The 21,217-nt window shown below is 39.8% G+C and overlaps 1 protein-coding gene across 7 annotated transcripts in view; it reads right to left on the bottom strand.

The window, feature by feature from the left end:
* Positions 1–21,217, bottom strand: part of MAGI2 (membrane associated guanylate kinase, WW and PDZ domain containing 2) — a 1,130,082-nt gene that overhangs the window by 633,050 nt on the left and 475,815 nt on the right. Inside the window, exon 1 of one of the 7 annotated variants that reach the window (XM_070424555.1) lies at positions 6,508–6,983. The exons of the other annotated variants lie outside the window; for them this stretch is intronic. The gene's annotated coding sequence lies outside the window, so the exon portion shown is untranslated. Of the gene's footprint in view, positions 1–6,507; positions 6,984–21,217 lie in introns of those variants that run through there. 7 annotated transcript variants of the gene reach the window in all.

Genomic DNA, 21,217 nt, shown 5'->3' with positions numbered 1-21,217 from the left:
CCTTTTGAAATAAAAAGGAGTAAAATATTTCATTTTTTAAGTGTCTGTTTATCCTAGCACACATTAAAAAAGCAATGCATACAGGTGTATAGAAGAGGCTCTCTATAACACAAATGAATAATTTATATTCTCGTTTTATTCCTTTTGTAGCGGTGAGGGCATCTAAAGGACCATGTGTGCAGTCTTACTCACAAAGCACTGTTATAGCATTAGCTGGCAAGGGATCATTAGAAGTACCCCACTCTTTAAAAGGATATATACCCTAAGTTACCCTAAAAAGATCAATATCTCCATCTAAACAAGGAAAGTCCAAAAAATAAACCTAGCAATTTATTATAGATTTCAACCAATCTTGGATTTATCCTAAAACTCAACCACTAAAATAGAAACCATTACATTAATAACTCATGAGCAGGCTAGTTATAGGTCATTTTTTCCTACTTACGAAAAATCACTTCATTTCATTTCTCTCATTATTTTTATATGTATATAACTTGATATTATCTGACTTCTTAGCTGTGGTCATTCTTTTCAGGATTTTCCACAGGGAAACTTCAAACTGGACACAGAGATAAAACAGGCTTATACTGCCAAGGACATACTTAAAAATAATTTTTACTCAGTTCGGTGGTTTAAGTTTCTTGGGAGATGAGAGAAGAATGTTTTCTCCTCCTCATGCTCTGGAGTAAATGTAAGCTTTCTACAAAGTGTTAGGCTGACTGCAATGAAATGAAAACTCTACCATGTATCAATACAATGATGATGTATTTATAGAACATGAACCACAAGAGAGCTATAGTGAGCACTTTCAATAAACCTCAATTAAAGTGGTCAATATTGCTAAAAGGATCTTTAAAGCACCTCTGACAGAAAACTTCTTGGAGATTAGTTTTAAATGCTGAGATAGACAGAGTGCTTCAAAGCATAATGGGAAGTAAATGCCAGTGTTTAAGTTCTAGCTCTCAGGATCTCAAGGTTATGGCTTGAATAAATAAAAGCTCCATGATCCTTGAATAAAAGGTATTTTTACCTTTTACACTTGAAAAAGTAAACACGGGCAGTATCCTATATAAAGACTTATAAGAGTACACCTATGCTAAATCCCTTTGAACATGTTTATCCATGTTTTTCCTAAAATGTTAAATTTTTCTTGTTCCTCTTCTATGATAATTTAGAGATATATTTCTTACAGTCATGATCCACTTGAAGTCCCACTTCTACAAATCCTTTCCTTTATGTCCTAGTTTTATGAAAATCTGCACAGCCAAATACGGTGCTTGATTACAGACTCTTAGAGCAATTGCCAATTGTTCCTTGTAAATTTAAGCTCCACCACTGAAAAGTAAGTTCCTTAAAGGCAAGCTTCATGCTCTACTTTGCTTTACAATCCCTCATATTGATAAGCAGAGTTCTAATCACATTGTGGCAGCTTTGTTTAAAATGCAAACACTGCTAGACGGGTTCCGCATCTTAGGAAAGCTTTCAGAGCTCACAAGCTAATGAGCATCTTAGTTCGCAAAGTCCTGGATGCAAAGAACTAAGGACTACAAGGGCAGGAGAAGGTAGATTTAGAAAAAGAGATGCTTTAGAGAGAGAGACAGAGAGGGAAAGACACATGACAGTTTTCCCCAAGACAGGCCCTATGGACACCGTCATCTGGGTAGTAAAGTTCTTTTTGAAGAGCAGACACTCAAGGGTTCTTTCTCAGATGGAAAACCCTAAGAAAAGGGAGGCCCTCGGAACACTCTGGTGCAGTTTAACTCTCAGGGATCCAAATTAGCTAACCCAACGAAGAAAGTTGTTCTTTATTGAGCTAAAGCCAGATACAGTCTTTCTTTTCACTGGTACTGAGGCCTTCGTATTCAGTGATTCATTTGTTCATTCATTTAACAAATGTTTAGTGCACACCTGATAGGTGCTTTAACACATTCTGAGGGCTGAGAGATTCTACTGTGAGCAAAATGAACTTGGACCCTAGCTTCAGATGGTCCTGTCTCCTGGCAGACGAAAACACTAACCAAATAATGACACCAATATGAAACTAACAATTTAAAAAGCTGGTTAATGCAATAAAGAAAAGGCAGAATGAGCCCTGAGCACATTTGGTAGAGAAAGCTGATCTAATGTAAAAGCAAGCAAAGAGGGCGGGAGTGTTCTGGCAGTAGAAAAAGCATAAGTTCGTGAGAATGGAAGGAACCATGAAACTTTCCAAGAACCGAAAGAAAGACTCTTCTTAAAAAGTTGTATGAACTGAAGATTGAGAACCCTTCAACACTTGGTGAGCAATTCCTCAGTGTGGCATTTGGGTGCTTGTGGTCCTTTGAATAAGAGAACCCAGAGGGCTCAATGCTCTGCTGTGGGCCGGAGAAGGCTCTCATCTCCTCTCCCTTCCCTCTCCGGCCGGGTTTGTGCCTTTGTGGGCAATGCCTGGCAAGACCCCTGATTCCAACCAAACTTTGAGTGGTTTTCAAAGTCATATGTGATCTGTTGCTGGGTAGAAAAATTCACAGAAAGTTCAGGCTGACGGGATATTAAAGGTACCTGGACTGTTTGCAGGACTGGTCTGTCTTAGAGACGGTCTTGTAGCAAATGTGATCTCTTTTTATTAAATGTATTATTCTTCCAGCCTTAGTTCCAAGGATAAAAGGAAGGTAAGCAAGTTGAGCAGTTGGCACTGGAATCTCAGCTGGGGTCCTAACCTTTTTTAAGGTGTCACCTAACTTAGTTGAATAGCAATGCTCTTTTTCAAGTCTTCAAATTATATTAAAAATCTGCTATCTTCAGGGTAAGCAACTGAGGTCATAGAAGTGAGATGGCCACAAGCTGTTTTGTAACTTTGAGCAAAAGCTGAAGGCGCTCTCCCTCACAGGAGCACAGGGCGCCTTTCCCTTTCCCTCCCCACTCCCTGCCCCAGGCATGTAACCATTAGTTCCCACACTCCCAAGCTCCAAGGGCCCTTCCTTTACCTCTGTAACTTGTTTGCTGGGCCATTTCTTATAGAAATTACTTCTACCTCTTTGATTTACCAAAGAAATGTTCTCTTATAGTTTGGGTCTTGGCTCTGAATTCTTTCCTAGCCAGAACCCAAGTACCTAATCTTTAAAAATAATAATAAGCTGGAGATATGACAAACGTAGAGGAGAAATATAACTAAAATTGAACATAAAATTAAAGTATATTAAACTCAAAGGCTTGTATCATGCCTCTATTTATTTAATGCCATGTTGCCACCTAGTAAGGCTTTTAAAAAATTGAAAATGGGATTTAGGGTAGTAAAGTTCTAAATGTGATAGAGAAAATGGATGTTAGAAAGCAGACCATTGCTACTTATGATATTCTCAGAAAGTTAGAAGCTTTGTGTTCAAAAATGTTTCCATAATAATTTAGTTAGGATAAGTATCTTTTACTGAAACTTAATTGTTTTATCTCAACTTTTCTATGCTACAGGTTCCTTATGAATTTTACTCTTAGAAAATTTTCTAGTTTCCAGTTTTGAAGCTTTAAGAATATAGTCATACTGAAATCTGTCTCAACATGTGGATTTTTCCTTTTTAAATTCTCATTAAGAACTCATTGGTATCCTGAGGGTACAAGGGCAGCCCATTCACTTCATTGCAAAAATTCCCTAGATTTTCTCAGTTCTCCCCTATGGTTCCTGCTTTGTGAACTGCTTCTATATAATAGTTATTTCGCTACTTTTAAATCAGAATTTCATTGGTGGGAAGTTCCTAAGGTTCAGGATTCTTTTGTATGTAAATCTTATCTGGTTTACATATCAGCACCACCCAGCTTCCAAAACAGCTGGTGAGCTAAGCCCTTAGTTTTACAAACATGGTTCTCTCATTGTAAACATCTGCAATTCCTCTGCTTAAACCTCCTCCTAACCTATAGTCATTAACAATTATTTAAGAGCAACCTTACTAATCCTCTCATGGCTGTTGAGATCCATGTTTCATTATAGTATATTGTTTTGCTCATTGTGGAAGCATAAATGAATCAATATCCCCAAAGCACACCAGGTACTATAGTCAAATTGTCTACATGTGTAAAAGCAATAATCAGATCTACATGCAGTGTTAAAGTTCCATTTCCCTTGCTCTACTTAAGGAGCCAATCCTGGTGCCTCTGCAGGCTCTTAGCTTTATCAGTATTATTCCAAACAGACTCCAGGAAAACCTGTGCTGTAACTCCTCACCTATGTGAAAGTGTCCAAGATGCAAATCCTTCGAGGGACACCCTTTAGTGGAGCAAGTGATATACTATTTGAGCACTTACGAAGCAGTTTCCATAATGCTGCCTAAGTCACTGTACTGGAAGGCTTATGGTCCCGATGGAGAGATGACTCCATGCCATCTTCAGAAAGCCTTGAGGTTTGGAAAACTATCCTACAGTTTGAATACTTATTCTTTCTGCCCTGTTTCGTGTGCTCATGTGTTCTCTAGCAGACAGCGCTGGACTTCTTCCCTGAAATATGAAGAGTCTGACCCCTCCCCCTCCCGAACCCAGTCTATGCTCAGACATCAGCTTGGGATGCTGTAAAAGACAGAACAGCCGATTTCACACACACCTCCCCCCTCCCCCCCCAAATGACACAGGCTCTGAGCCAGTCCCTCACACACATAGGGCTCTGCACAAGCGCATCCTGCCTGTGCTGCCTGGCGCTCAGACTGAAGCCTAAATAAAGGAGCAGTGTGGCTGCTGGAGCAGCTCCACTCCCCGCCCGGCGCAGGATGCCTTCATAAGCACATGTGGAGGGCAGGACGGGAGGACAGCCCCTCCCTGCATGCTAACTCTGGGACATGAGCTTTCTCCTTGCGCAGTGGATCAGAATTCAAAAGCAGAAAAACCAAACCAAACGGTCAGGCAGAGCAGGCAGCTTTATCTTTTCAGAGATGAATGGCAGGCAAGGACCCTCTGTTTTCACCTGTCACTTCCCATGAGGAGAGTCCAAATGCAAAGTGTCACACAGGCGTGCATCTTGTCTTAGGGAAATTGTTTACTCGCCCACTTACCAACAACAAAAAAGTGCTTCCTGTTATGTCCAAAGAAATGCAAGCTACCCTTTTAAAAATGGAAACCTGTAATTGCCCGAAAAATAGCTTCTGCCAGCCTTGCTGGGGAGTTTGCACTTGAAGTAAAACCGTCACCACTCACTCCCTATTCAAGCTGAAATTTTAAAAGGCAGGCAAACTGAAAGGAACCACGAGCCAGTCCGTCCCTATCAGAAAACAGCCATCGGAGCAAATCACGTTGGGGAAAGGCTCGGCAACCCGGAGGGAGAGCCCATCTCCTCAGGACGGGCAGAGAGCTATGGAGCCATTTTTCACTAGGTTCACAAGAACATGTCAGCTCACAGCCACCCGGGCACTGCCCGAGCGCATCTTAATTTGATCAAAAGGGACCTCGCCAGGCACCCCCACAGGACATTTTTTTAAAGAGCCCATTATAAACCCGATTCCCTCTGCTCCCAGCACCTTCTTGATAGAGTCTTTGGCAACTGAATGGCACCGATCTGCATCCTATTCTAAACTCAATGCCTTCCCCCATTGCCTTTTAAAATGTGAATTAAGACACTTCTGAGCGAATAGTCTAGGGGGGAGGGGGGAACAGGAAGAAAAAAATCCTTCTCCCCACTCCCCACCCTCTGTCAGCTTCTGGACTGATACCTCTGGGCAGTTTTCTCCAGAACAGAGCAGATTCTGGACCAGGGCACAATGGCAAATTGGCAGACAAGTCCGCGACCACAGAAAGCACAGGCGATGCTTTCTTTGTAAAAACACCGGAAAATACACATGCTCGAACAAAAGACACTATCTGCACAGCGAGAAACAAGAGGAATTATGTGTTGGTTCTCCATACATCTGTACCCACTTATTAAAAATAGTTTTGTGGCTATTTTAAGTATGACAGGTTGTGTTCTTTCCTCTTCAAACCAGGTAGCAAGGAACATCATTTCCTAAGCTTTGTCTCCAACGGGAGGTTAAAACACACTCGGCTGGAGGAAGACCTGGGGTGTGCCTTTGTTGGGAGGGTGCCATTGCAAACTTATTACATTTGAACTCAATTATGTGGGAAATTCAGATAAAGCAAACGCAGTCCGAGATCTCTGAATTATTCTGACATTACAAAGAACCGCCAAGTCAGCAGATATTTGCTGTTTGCGTTCCCTAATAACCTAATCATGCATTTGCAGCCCTCTGAGCAAAAACGCTCCCTGTCCTCCCCACAGCCACCTGACAATCCCAGGGCTGAAACCCACATTCTGACTCAGAAGGAGACATCATGACGGCTCTCCACTGGCTGTCTGGAACAAAAGCTCCGCGAGCCACCGAGAGGCATCTGGTAAAGGAAGTGAGAGTCGAATCAAGTTTAGGTTCCCATCTGGTGGAATACAGCACTACCTATCCAGGGGTCGGGGAGCAGAGGGTTCAGAGGGAATGAACAGAAAACACACACAGAGACACAGAGACACTGAAGCCAGACCCCGGTCCGTTTCAGCTTACTAACCTAGAGCTGTGTTCAGAGGAAGCCCGGAAGCCGCTCGTCCTCTCCCACCTTGCCATGGTCCTCTGTCAGTGTCGTCTCAAACCACCTGTACTTGTACCGGTCCAACCCATTTTCAGATCAGATAGTTTTCTTGGTAGAAGGAGTCACCGCTGAGCTTTGATTTTGGCAGCATGGATGCCTAGGATTTTCCTCTTTGAGCCAGACACAGCCACAAAAAACTGCTGCTGAGGTCTTTTGTTTTCCCCTCCTCTCAAAGATGAAGCATGCAGCACTTCTCTCTCTCTCTCTCTCTCTCTCTCTCTCTCTCTCTCCCTCTCTCTCTCTCCTCTCCCTCTTTTTCTCCCCCTCGGCTCTCTCACACTCACTCCCCTGTTTCTTTCACCAACCCCCTCCAGCAACCTCGCCCCATTCCCATTCTGTCGGGGTCATTTACATCTCCAAGCTTCAGACCTGCTCCATAGGCGCCTGTCTCTCACTTTAGGATTTCCTCAACTAAGGGAGGGGGGCGGCTCTAGGTGAAGTCAGGTGACCCCTCCTTAAAGCCAGCGAGATGGATGGAGTGTGTGAATTTTAATATACACACAGGCACATTTACATTACAAAGCACCGAGGAAAACCTAGCTGCCAGAGATTAGGCATTTTTGCTTTTGCTTTCATCGTCCCAGTTTAGCAATTAAGAGAAGCTAGTATAGTTTACAGAAATGTAATTAAACTTTTCAGTGTTAATAACAAGTCTGTATACTTTCAGAATCATCCAACGGAGCAATTCTTTTAAACTTGTAAGCATGACTGTTTCTTTTTTCTTTTGAGGGTCAAAGAGCCAGTCATTTCACTATTTACACACTTTTCAAACTGGCCTTTTCTTAGACATCTCATTCAACTTATCACAAAGTTAAGGATCATCATAAAATATTTTTAAAAAGGTAATATGGAGCCCTGACCAGTTTGGCTCGGTGGATAGAGCATCGGCCTGCACACTGAAGGGTCCCAGGTTCGATTCCGATCAAGGTCATGTACCTTGGTTGCGGGCACATCCCCAGTGGGGGGTGAGCAGGAGGCAGCTGATTGCTGTTTCTCTCTCATCGATGTTTCTAACTCTCTATCCCTCTCCCTTCCTCTCTGTAAAAAATCAATAAAATACATATTTTTTTTAAAAAAAGGTAATATGGAAGAAAAAGTAACTGACAGAAAACCAGAGCACATAGCATGGATAGAAATCGATAGTTTTTTATTGTGGAACTAGACTCAATAATGAGCAATTTTTGGCTCTTAGGCAAATAACTTTTCCATTCTCTGCTTCAGTGTCTCTGTCTGAAAAAAGAACATAAATGTAATAAATGTGCCATCTCTCTCCCACCAATTAAGCAAACCTGGCAGAGAGTGATGCCCAGGTAGATATGCCACTCAGGGCACCAGCTACAGAGACAACTGGAAAAACTAGTGCTGACCTTGTACAGAGTTAAAGTTCAATTTATAGTCTCCACACTACAACCGAAGAGTGAATCTGTTACCACCTCGTTCCCTGCTTCTAAGTTTTTGATATCCAATGGCGAGCATTTCCCTATCTCTATCATCAAATAGGAATAGTATGCATTCTGCTCATCAAACACTGCAAAGAAAAGTGAGATAATCTCCATAAATTGTTCTCCATAAAAGTAATATATATATTACTTTATAAAGCTAAACAATACCTACTTAGAAGGAGGATCAATAAGTTTGGTAAGAACAAGACTTAAACGAAGAATCTCTCAGCCTTTGGGGCTCCATGCATGGATTCTTCATTTCGAGAGTAGGGAGACTGGTACCTCAACAAAACAGGAAAGTGGGGAGGGCAGAGCTGACATAGCATTACCTAGCTCGGGAGATAACATTTCGAACTCTTACACAAACAGCCTCTCATTCTCCCCAGAGAGATGCCAGGAGAGCATCGCATTTACTGCTGGGACTGGGCACTCCAGCGGAAATACACACAGCCCATGCCATAACCACCGCTCAGAGGCAAGCATGGAATGAGTAACAGCTATTCACTCCTCTTGCTTGTTTTATATTTTAAAAGCCTTACCTTGCATAGAAAAGGTCCTATTTAGGCTTTTCAAATAAATTATAGGCTAACTGGCTGCAAATTTAGCTTCAATGTATACTACAAAAACTGGCACCAAAACATTGGACAAGAACAAAAAAACAAACAAACAAAAACAACTTCCCTTAGAAAAGTAAGTTGGGTTAGGCAAATTTAGGAAGACCTAAAATTGTGTAGGATAAAAACATGAAGGATTTCAGTCTTTTATAACCAAATTAGCTCCTTTTCACCTGTCATTTTTTTCCTTCTAACTTTGGGTGTCTTCATTTTGCATTTACCCAATTCTTTTTCCCTCCATTTCACCCCTTGGTCTTTCTTCTTTTTGGCCATGGTATCACTTTCCTTGAAAGGACAAAGCGTTGGCAATGAGAGAGAGTGGGGAAGACCTATCTTATTTTGGGTCAAATAACACTTGGATTTTAACCCAAACTCTAGAGTATGAGGACTTTGAAGCTCCATGTTATTCCAACAAAGAGGCATGAACATGGAATCTAGACTGCATTTATTTATTACTAAAATCAAAGCATCTTGATTTAAAGAGGCTTCTTAAAGCTAAAAAAACATAAATTAACAAAAATGTTATAGCAACTAATGTCTTCTGTGACTCAAGGAACAAACTAAAGTACTGACAGAAAGTAGAATGAATCTTTACTCATGCATTCACTTATTCAACCAATGGGATTGAACACTTCCTTTATGCTAAGCATTATCTAAGCTATGTACAAGATAAATAAAACAAAACCTGGACCCTTTCAGAAGTTGAAAATATGTAACACTGACATACAATAAATGTTGATGTAAATTGTTATGGAAGGTCAGCAAAGGGGGAAATTTCTCCTTAGTGGGATGCAGGATGGTTACAATAGAATTGGTGACATTTGAAATGAGCCTTTTAGAATGGGTTTTCTGGGTAAGAAAGCAAAGGCAAAGAGATTTCAGTATAAGAGACACAAAAAAGCATGAACAAACAGATTCCTGTGTTCAGTTTGTTGTAACGGGACCACAGGGTGCTTGTAGGGAGCGGGTGGTTTGAAAGGTAGATCAGAACAGACTGTGAATGATCTTGAATGCTCTGCCCAAGTATTTGTGTTTTACCTGAGATGCAGTGGCAAGCTATTTAAGGTTCTTTGGCTGGTCAATTATTTGTTTTACAAAGATTATTTTGGCAGCAATGCAAAGGGTGATTTATAGCAGTGTTTCTACAACTTTCCTAATAATAAGAATAACCTGCAAATGATAGTAAATACATAGATTTCTGGGTTCCACTCCAAATCTAGAGAAGAGGGTCAGGAATCTCTATTTTTAAAAAATATCCCAGGGGATTAGACATATAAGGATAGTTGCACAGAGAATTAATATACCTAGGATCATTATTGAGCCAAATGAAAGACTTTTGCTTTCTTACATTACAATAATAGATTTTTACATACAGGTTGCAAACATTTATCAGAATCAAATACCAAGAATGTGCTCATGTTGTACCATGAAGTATAAAATTCTATATAATAAAAGCCTAATATGCAAATTGTCCCCTCAGGTGGGAGTTCGACTGACCAGGAGTTTGACCGCTCACTATGACGTGCGCTGACCACTAGGGGGCGGCACAGAAAATGGCGGGTGTTGGCAACGCAGCAGTGGCAGTGGCAGTGGGTGGCAGTGGAGGCACTGCCAGCCCCTGGGACCACGGCGGGATGGTGGAGCAGGTGAGCGGGCAGCGCCAGGCCAAGGTGGGTGTGAGCAGGGCCCAGTCTCCCCACAGACGGTGACCAGTGGTGGGGGGGGGGGGCAGGGCGAGTGGGTGGTGCCAGGTTAAGGCAAGGTGCCAGGCGGGGCTGTAGGGCTGTGAGGCTGGGGGTGCGAGCTAGGGCCCGATCTCTGCAGGCCACCCTGAAGGACCCCACCCATGCATAAATTTCATGCACCAGGCCTCTAGTTATAAATAATAGTCTGGGTCATCTGATTTCTATTTTGTCTTATGTGAAACCTTTTGTCCTGTTAGGGTCTTTCTCACATCTAGGGCTTTGAAACCGTTTCCTAAAATAAACTCCCTCCCCGTCCTTTCTTCATCTCCAATTTAATCATCCTTCAAGAACTCCCTGCTAACATCATGCACATGAATCTTCCCCTTTTCTAGTAGAGCTTATACTTAAGGCATATTGATATTACAACAGCAGCCCCAGGAATAATACTACTAATATACAACTCTCACATTAGCATGCTTTTTAAATTCTCACAATAACTCTATAAAGTACTATCACTACCACTTAACCATTGAGGAAACTGAAGTCTAGATACATTAAATAATTCACCAAAGGTCATAAAACTAATAAATGGAAGTTTCTAGATTAGGACTCCAGTCAGTCTGTGCTACATGAATTAGACATCATATCCTATTTCCTAATTATCCAGATCACAATATTTAGTAGTTGAATATCTCATTATATATTTTTTTTAAAATAATGGAGAAAGAGATCTATATTTTTTTCTTCTTTTTAAAAATTCTTTATTGTTTACTGTATTACATAAGTCTCCTTTTTCCCCCATTGATCTCTCCCGGCAGTCCCCAACCCCCAACACATGCCCTTCCCCCTGCCCCCCATGTGTGGCCAGTGGTTATGCTCATATGCACGCATACAAATTTTGTTACGGCTTTGCTTTCTATTATTGCAAACTGGCTAAAGGCTCAGTTTGAGGAGCTGAATGCTGGCTTTGGATTTAAAGGCTTTCTCTGCCACTTTCAAGGTGTATGAGCAAGGGCAAGTCATTTGATTTCTCTGTGCCTCAGTTTCCTGACCCATCTCATAGTTGCATCTTGAGAATCTGTGTTAAGTACTTACTAAATTCCTGAAACTCACTAAATATTGAATTTTATTTTTTATTATTATTGTTGTTGTTATTAACAAGTGAGAAGCAAATACTCTGTGTATCCGATCAGTTTTCCATCTCATCAGAGATACTTAGGGGTGAAAAAGCACCACTAACTGTACACCATTAAAAGCTACCATTTAGGTAGCCTCATTCAAGCTTACAGCGCTACAGATGATTTAGTCAGATAAGGAAGCTGCCCCAACTGCTATTCAACTAGTCATGAACTCCATATATTGCTTAATTATTAGGTCTGTAATGTATGGTCTCTTGAGACCTTTGAGATAGCTGCCTGGCAGGCAGAAAGTAAAAATTACACAATTTTTAAAAAGTCAGCAGCTTGCATTTTAGCAATAAACTAAACATCCATTCTTAAAAATCAATTATACCTGCTTTCCGTATAAATCGCTGTCTTTATCTAAATATTCACAATATTTCCATGGATCAGTTCCTTAAATTCTGAGATATGTACTCTTAAAATTTCTTTTAAGTATTCAATGTTCTTGCCAGTAAAGTGTATGCTAAGGGTAGGTAGAATATTGTGCTTATATCAAATCAAATCAAATAAATAGATGTTATCTGATTGTGGGAAAATTCTGCATGAGAATTACAGTTATTATATCTGCAAACTACAGACAATTAAAACCTTGAGAAAATCTCTTCTTTTTTAAATTATATAAATTGTTTCTCCTTAGGAAAAAAATCCTATGTTTGATGATTTGTGGGAGCGTGGATTAAATGATCAACATATTGCAGTTGTACATTGGGTCTGAGGATAGATTACTTTGGAGTTGGGAACTATGGTTAATATTTGCAGAGCCTGGATCTCTGGCTGATAGGCTGCATTACACTTTCTATAAAAAAAAGACACAACTCATCTGGTTTTGACTGTTTATGCTAAATAAATACATTTTTAGTCACTGTCAAAAGTATCCTAATTCTACTTGAAGATAGTTACATGTATGGTCATGCATGCATAATATCATAAGCAATAAAGTTTGATTATCCCATTCTAAGAAAAGAAAAGTAAAAAGAAAATTCCTGCTCTGGATTTTTCTTGACTAACCAGCCGAATGGATGCTTTAAGAATGGCCCTTAGCCCTGGCCCGTGTGGCTCAGCTGGTTGAGCATCATCCCGTTTACTAAAAGGCTACAAGGTTCCATTCCTGGTCAGGGCACATATCTGAGTTTTGAGTTACCTCCCCAGCAGGGGTGTATGTGGGAGGCAGCCGATCAATGTTTTTCTCTTTCCCTCTCCCTTTCTCTTTCTCTAAAAATCTATTTTAAAACTTTTTAAAAAAATAAAAAGAATGGCCTTTAAATATAGCTTGGTGTCAAAGACAGGCCTTAGTAATCCTGACTTCACCACTTCCTAGCTGTGTGGTACTAGACAAATTATTCGTTTGTAAAACAGTGGTAATATCTGTTGCATGGAGTTCTCAGGTATTAAATGAAATGATGAATATAGAGTGCTGAACACAGTGCCTGGCATACCATCAGTACCACCACCCTTATCACATTATCATCATCAACACCACCATTATCATGACATAATTATCATCATCATAATCACCACCACAGCTATCATCTCCGTCATAATCCTCCTCCCCGTCCTCCTCCTCATCATGATCACCAAATATTTATCATGCACCAGACACTGCTCTAAATAAACACACAATAAATAGTAGCTTCATTATTATAATATCTCCCTTTACTGCTTTTCAGCTCATGACATTGTATATTCTGAGTCTATTAGCCTGATGTAAAACACGCCATCATGTTCCAATAGGCCCAATCAAGACAACAGTTTACGCTTAAATACTTATCAGTAATGAAGTAACAAATAACATATTTCCCTTCCCCTATTATTTTCATTAACAAGTCTCAGGATTAAATCATGCACATGAAAGGTACCCCCTAGGTAATTTCTCACTTCCCTGAAGGTAACTCGTCACGCATTCACAATCCACATGATAACTTGCTTCATACACTGAAGAGACCAACATACAAGCAGAAGAGCTTTTTGTACTGAGTGGACATCAATACATTCCTGTGCTGACAGCTGTCCTGCATGGGATTGCATTTGTGATCTCAGGATGTGTTATCCTACTTCAGACTTCTGACAACCAGGCTGAATTGTGATCTTTTATCTTCTCCAGAAGCTCATGCTTTTCCATAAGCCTTTACTTCATCTTGTGGACCCCATCAGATAGACATAAATGGGGTGTATAGGGGGTCTCCTGCTTTGCTTGGGCTGAGCCAGGACAAAATTGTGAAGTGAGTGCAATTTGCTGTCATATCTTCCACTTTCCTTCTCCTGCCCTTTAAAGCCCTCAGTGGCCTTTCTCCATTCCATCCAGAGTCCTTCAGATGATTTTCATCTCATAAAACCAAGATTCAGTAGAATGCACTGTGTAAATCTGTATGTGTTACCTGAAGTAAGGACCCTTATTGTCGTAATGACTCAGATGGTTTGTAAAACCTCTTAAAATGAAAACATTCCTTGGAAGTTGAAACTAAAAACAATTTCTAGAAATTTTAAACCATGGCCAAAAACATGTCTGTTTAAATAAACTGAACTCAACAGAGCTTATTACTTACAATGTCCTTCAAATCATGAAGGAAAATGAATACAGTGGGAGATATATATTCTGATTTGACTAGCCTAGTATTGAGAAAAAAGACCGTGGATGGGCACCTTGGTTTTGAAACATAACTCCGCCACGAATGGATTGTGTAACATTGGGCAAGTTAGCTCAAGGTCCCTCAGCCTTAATTTCCTCATCTGTGAAATAGAAAATATAATACCTAGAAGTAAACCAATCATTAATTTACTAACACATAATCTGGCACATAATAGGCTTTCAGAAAATAGGACTTTTGTTCTTGCTCTTCCTAAGTCGTCAGCTATTAAATAAATCCTTTTTTTTCCATGGGTCAGCTTCTACAGGTTACCTCATCTGCTCACATCTCTTTAGTTCACCTAACATTTGCATTAGTGTCTTTCAGCATAAAAGGTTTCACATGTAGTAAAATGTGGTTTTGCAAAGGTTCTGGTTTTAGTCAAGTAATCTACTTTCCCCAAGGCACCAGAGCAACTTAATAAAACCAAAATCAAATGAAATTGAATTGAGAAAAACAGAGAAGGAAAAGGAAAACAAAGAAGAGAGGACCGAAGAGAGGAAAGAGAAGGAATAGTTACATTATTAACCTAGAAGTCAGGTGATGCTACCTTACCATAGAAGAGTATAGAGTTCAGTTGAACTCTATTAAGGATTAAGGAAACCTGGCTTTCAATAACTCATGTAATGTCAATAACCTTCTCTATGAAATGAAGATATTGGACTTTTCTGAAGATCTCATCCAGGTTGTAGATTTTGGTTTTATGAGATTAGGAAGTAAAACATTTCTGGAGGACCCTTCAAATATTGAATTCCATTAGTCCAGCGGTTTTCAACCTGTGGGTCGCGAACAATGAAAATACATCCTGCATATCAGATATTTACATTACGATTCATAACAGCAGCAAAATTACAGTTATGAAGTAGCAACAAAAATAATTTCATGCTTGAAGGTCACCATAACATGAGGAACTGTATTAAAGGGTCGAGGCATTGAGAACTACTGCTTAGTCCATGATTCTGGGAAAGGTTGCTCCCATTGTGGGCTCCCCTTGACTCAACTTGATTCTTTGTCAGACATGGCTACCTGTTTTATCTACATCATCCCGTTTAACCCCCATGGTAGTATTACCATCACCACTTCAGAGAGAAAGCATTTTTGGCTCAGTGAGTGTAACTGACTTTGCCAAGATCAAAGAGGCAAAAGGACAGAACACGATTAACACCACCTCTCAATACAGAGCCCCAGGTACTTTTTATTGCACCATGCTGCCACCCTCTGGGAAAGAAATTGGGAATAAAAGCTATGTACAAATTGAACATTCTTTGAATGATTCTGCATTAATATTTTAGATAAATGTGAAGAGTCCAGCCACAGTCATGGCAATTTAGGAAAACATGCCCTTTTAGTTTAACAACTGGCTCTATGAGAAAACAAACAAATAAACAAACTGATTTGCTGCATCTGCCAATTTTTGTCGAGTAAATATGCCTCGATAGCCAATTTCAACCTATCAACTGACAGTCACTGATCTGAAGTTGGGGAGAAATGCACCCATGACTCTCTCCAGGCAGTGAGGCCATCTCCAGCATATCACTGTGTGTGCGAACCCAAATTTATATGCCACTTTCGTTTCCTTTTAAAAATAAACAATGACAGGACAATATGTCATTCCAAATGCTTTTCAAGTAACTATGAGTACCATGTGTTTCAATTTTGCCCTAATCAGTTTCCCTTTTTTGGCCAATTACTATTGCACCTCTTAAAATTTCCAAAAGTAACTGTCAAAAACCCCAGCAAATAGAAAGAAAACCCCAAGCTCCCAATCTTGACCTTTTTATTTATTTCTATATACTGGGTGGTTCTTATATCACTTTCAAATGAATACTTTTTAGGTTTCTTATGAGATGTGCGAGGTTTTCAAGGAACCCCCAAGGCAGGGTTTCTCCAGCAAACCAGCAGGTGACAATTGCCATATTTGTCAGGACTGTCTCAGCAAAGGACCATTAGGGAAACCTGAACAGAAAGACAAAACAAAACTATCCCATGGCCTTGCATTACTTATTTCTCATCTTAAGGTGCCATAACTGCTTGAATTCCTCCGGAATAAAAGCAAGGTGACTGACAAGTTGTAAGGAAATTGCATGCATAATTTACATGTCACCGTGAGCAAGCAGAGGAGTTGTCATTTGTGTAGACTGCCTTCCAAATGATATTCAGATAGATGGTTTGAAGAATGACTTCTGATTGCTGAGACAATTTAGTTTATCTTACTCATTTCCTGTGATTGTAAGATGCAGAAGTACGAATAGAGCAGAGGTTAAATGTGAAGAGCATTCCATGTAAGAAAATTTGCACAAATGCTTGAATTATTGCCATATAAATGGGCGGAAATTTCTCCCCACCTACTCAATAAAAGACAAAGAAAAAAAAGACACTTTTTAAAGCATCACGGCTATTTAAAGGAAAAATGAGATTGAATTGAGGAACAACTCCCCTTTAAAAATTATGATAAAGGAGAGAAAATAATCCTTTTCATTGTTATCTACAGCACAGTATACTTATATCTGAACATAGTCTACATAAGAAAGAAGCATTAGAAAGTTAAAATAAGAAATAATGCTTTTGTAATAGAAGAAATATGCTTTAGGACTATACTAAAGCAAAGATGCTAACATCAGGAAGAATATCTTAACTATTAGCATAGCAGGGACCAGAACAGATGGCTGAAGGGAACTGGACATTAGTCAGTGAAGAATTTTGCTTTGAAATATTTAAGAACAGATTTCAAAGGGGAAAGACAAGGCAGGCTTCTTTCAGGTAGCAAGAGTACTAAGCAGATTACTCTAAGGAGAGATGTAAGAAGAGAAAGTGAAATACTAGCAGCTTCCAAATCTGATTATCTCTCAAAATCTTCTTGGGAGCTTTCAAAATACATTTTCATAGGTCCCTTCCTTGGAGGTTCTATTTCTGCAAATGAGATTCCTTCTCTTATGCCAGTTCTTGAATTTTGGCCATACTCTCATATGACTCTAGCTGTATTACATTTTTCACATTTTTATTTTCTTTTCCCAACTAGTTTGCAAACACTCTTATGCTTTTATATCCCCCAAAACACCTTGTCAGAAAAATCAGGGATATTCGCTAATATGTGTGGGTTAATTGGTCATCTTGACACTGCTGTTTAAGATAAAATCACCCAGGTGATCAATTACAGGGACTACAGAAACTTAGACCCACACTTGAACAAAGATTTTAATAACAAAACAAAAATGTGATGTTGAAATAAAATCGAAAATGTGTCCTAAAATGGCCAACAGCAGGAAAATGCATGTTTTTCAGAATGATTCATGACATGAAGCCATGTTGGATTTATTTCTGGAGGATGTTGATTTGACTTGGAGGTGGTTAAACTTGTCACTCTGGTATAGTGTGTGTGTTCACATGATGTGAAAGAACATAATTATAGCTGTCCCTTGATAGTCTATTCATTTACAGCACTATTTTGGAAACAGTAAGTTTTTAAAATTGGTTTTTCGTGTTTGGGGAAGGAAGTTCCACTGTAGAGGAGTTTTGGAGCTTTGCCTCCTATGGCTTTCCTCCATTGTAATTCAATAACATGTAATTGAATTTCAATGGTAAGTCTACCAGTTGCCAATTTCTGCCCTCAGGTTAAGGAACTTTCTTCTTCAGGCACCCAGGCCTACCAGTGCTGAGTCCCGGGCCCAGGGTTTTGGAGGGCAGTGCTGTTTCAATGAACACCTGTGCTCATTAATAGACAGCAAAATAGCCACTGTAGTGAAATCAAATTTAATTTTAGGAATTTGAGAAAAACTCACCATATTTCTCTCCTAGCACACAGGATGTGGCCTACTTCTTTAAAATGTCAAGCATAGAGACACAGATTTTATTTAAAGAACATGGAAACACTCGTTTCCCATCAGGGAAAAGAGAAATTGATCATGTTTTCTGAAAGCTCATACTACCAGCATTGTCATAATGTATCAGGGACTTTCAAAGGCATTATCTTATTTGATCATTATAACCATTCAATCAGATAGCTAAGGCAAGTATAATAACTCAGTTTTTCAGATGAAAAAAACTAAAACCCAGAAAGGTTAAGATTAAGTGTAAACTAGGTTAGGTATTTTTTTTCTGTATTTTCCCTTACCATTAAATAACGCAATAGCTTAGAACTATTTTCTTGCATCATTCTAAAGGTTCTAGTTAGGCATGATGGTGCCTGAGTTAAGATAAACAGGTCTTTTCTTCATGCTTATATATAAACTAGAGGCCGGGTGCACAAAACTCAAGCACAGGGGGTGTCCCTCAGCTCGGCCTGTACCTTCTTGCAATCCAAACCCCTCGGGTAGGGTCCCTAGGCCTGGCCAGCGATCAGGGCCTATTGGGGCTTCCCTTCCCCCAGCTACTGGCAGCTGGCCCCACCCCCACCACCGGTCGCCCCCCTCTGCGGGTGACAGGTGTGGGGTGTGATCACTTGGCTGACCTGGGCCTCCCTTTGAGGGGCGATTGTGGGGCAATGGTGGGGGCCCCCGACCAATCTCAATAGCACCTGCCTTGGCTGGCCTGGCACCAGTGTGTGTCATAGTGTGGTCGTCCGAAAGGCTGTTTGGACAGTCGTTCTGCTGTTCAGTTGTCTAGTCGATTTGCATATTATGCTTTTATTGTTATAGATTTATGGGGGAAAATATATCTTTAAGCCTTTGCTTATATTTATATGTATATGTTCATTAATGTAAAATGTTCACAAAAATTGAAATTAACCAAATAAATAATAAAGCTATCACTGTAGAACTTTTTTTACAACATAATTTTGAAGCTATTATTTAACTTTGAAAAATGAACACAAATTGACACTAATTAAAATATTTTCAAATGATATAAAAATCTAAATAAGAGCAATGCTTTGAATTTTGTTCTGTTGCAAGTTAGTTTATTGGAAAGTAAATGAGGAATACAGGTTTGATTTTGCAAACAAAATAGAGATTGAACACTTTTATTTTAGAAACCATTTTCATGGGTTGTTCAGACTAACAGTACAAAGTTGTGTAAGTGTTCTACTTTAATTTCCACAAATTTAAAAAATCCTGAGGTATTAATGAGAAGAAATTGAAGATCAGTATTTAAAAACTATTAACTTAAAAACTGTTGAATCCAAAAACTGTTAACAAAAGCTTTGCATAATGAGTTGGCTATTTTGCTATCATGTCAAAAATACTGCCTTTGATCCCACTCACTTGTCCTCTCTGGGTATGTATACAGCAGTTTTTTTTTTGTACTCTGTTATTTGTTTTCTTTTTTGGGATTTAAAACTATGTCATTTACTCGCATAATGCCATATGTTTACTCCTTGTATTTGAGAACTCCATGCTATTTATTTCTCCTCTTTCCTGTCCCGTAGGTGAGTCATCTAACTTATTTTATCTAAATGTCCATACCTATAAAACAAAACGTCGGACAAGATCTTCCTTATGCTCTATGTCAACTTTGAAATGCTATGCAGTTTCAGAGAAAACCTGGAGGGTCCCACAATAGTGTAACACTGAAGGACAAGGATGAAGAGAGTTTTCTTTTTCACTCTCTGCAAATTATGCGTGGACACTTCCCTTGATGATGCTTCATACCCTAGACAACTACACATTGAGAATGTGAGACAGAGAAATGGTGAAGCAGGCAGACAGTGAGGCAGGTGGAGAGGGACTGAGTGAGGGGTCTACTGGACATTTATGGATTGCACGTGTATTAGAGGTGGTAGTTAAGCACTATTACACCCTGAGCCCTGACGCCCTCAGGAGACCAGCAAACCTGTCAGCAAATCCCATCATCCATACCTTCAAAACAGATCCAGAATCTAACTCTTTTCTCACTACTCACACTACCAGCAAGTTCCCTAATGTCTAATCTGGATAATGGCAGTAGCCTAATTGGTCTCCTCATTTCTGCTCTCTTCTTAGCCAGAGTGCTGACCTTGTTAAAACATAAATCAGATGCTACCAGCTCTTTTAACCTCAAAGATGTCCCATTTCACTCAGAGTAAAATCCAGTGTCATACAAGATTTACGAGGCCCTTCACAATTTGCTGGCCATTCCCAACAGTTTACCCCTTCTTTGTTCACTGGGTTCTGGCCACACCTGCCTCCTCACCATCCTTAAACAGCAGTCAGAATCCATCATGAGATCTTTGTAATTAAGGTTCCCTCTGTCCACAATGCTCTTCTCCGAGATATGGACTTATTCTTTTCAGATCTTGGTTCCAAATTTACCTTCTAAACGGAGGCCCTTTCTGACCATCCCACCTAACTTTTATCCCTCATCACCCACACATCACACACACAGTTAATATTCCTCTTTCTTGCTTTGATTTTTTCTTTAGCACTTATCACCTAACATAATGCTTACTATTACATATTTCAATTATCATTTTTATTGTGTGACACCTCATTCGAATGTGTGATACCTCACTTAATAAGGCAGGGATTCGGGTCAGTTTTGTTCACTTCTGTATCGTCAGTGCCTAGAACGGTGTCTGGCAAATAATCAGCCCTCATAAAGTTTTGGGTGCATTGAATTCGATTGGGTCTAACAGCAAGGTGGGAACTATGAACTGTGCCTTGCCTTGAAGGGTAGGACAGGCACTGGTAGTGAAGAGGAGAGCAGAGGCCACTTTTTGTACATAGAAGGATAAGCCACTTGGGAAGAAGGACCAGCTTCGGGGAGTATGGCATTCAGTCGTCTCAAGTTACAAATGAGAAAACTAAGTCACAGAGCAGTTAAGGTCACAATAACAGCAGAAGCAGCCCAATCCTCAAACCTTCCCATTCCAGGACCCTTCTGAAAGATTCAAACCATTCAATTTTCAAGTTTAATCAGCATAAAACACAAGCAAGAGAAGAAAGGCTTTTCCTGTTTTACCTCTATTGCTATCAAATCTTCAAGTTAATATTAGCCGTAAATAAACTAATGTTAGGTAACACTGCCTAGATAATAGTATCCCCTTATTAAGAATTAATGTTGCACAAACATGAAAAAGTTTAAACCCTCAAATTACAAAAAGCAATAGTTTCAAGATGGTTTAAAAAGTGAGTGAAGGTCTAGATTGACAAAAGAATGACAGAATATTGA

The sequence above is a fragment of the Myotis yumanensis genome, unplaced genomic scaffold, assembly GCF_028538775.1.
Source record: "Myotis yumanensis isolate MYYU_CA2020_CCGP unplaced genomic scaffold, mMyoYum1.0.hap1 SCAF_9, whole genome shotgun sequence".
Classification (NCBI taxonomy): Eukaryota; Metazoa; Chordata; class Mammalia; order Chiroptera; family Vespertilionidae; genus Myotis; species Myotis yumanensis.
The sequence above is the reverse complement of the archived record's forward strand: the minus strand, read 5'-3'. Positions and strand labels throughout refer to the sequence as shown.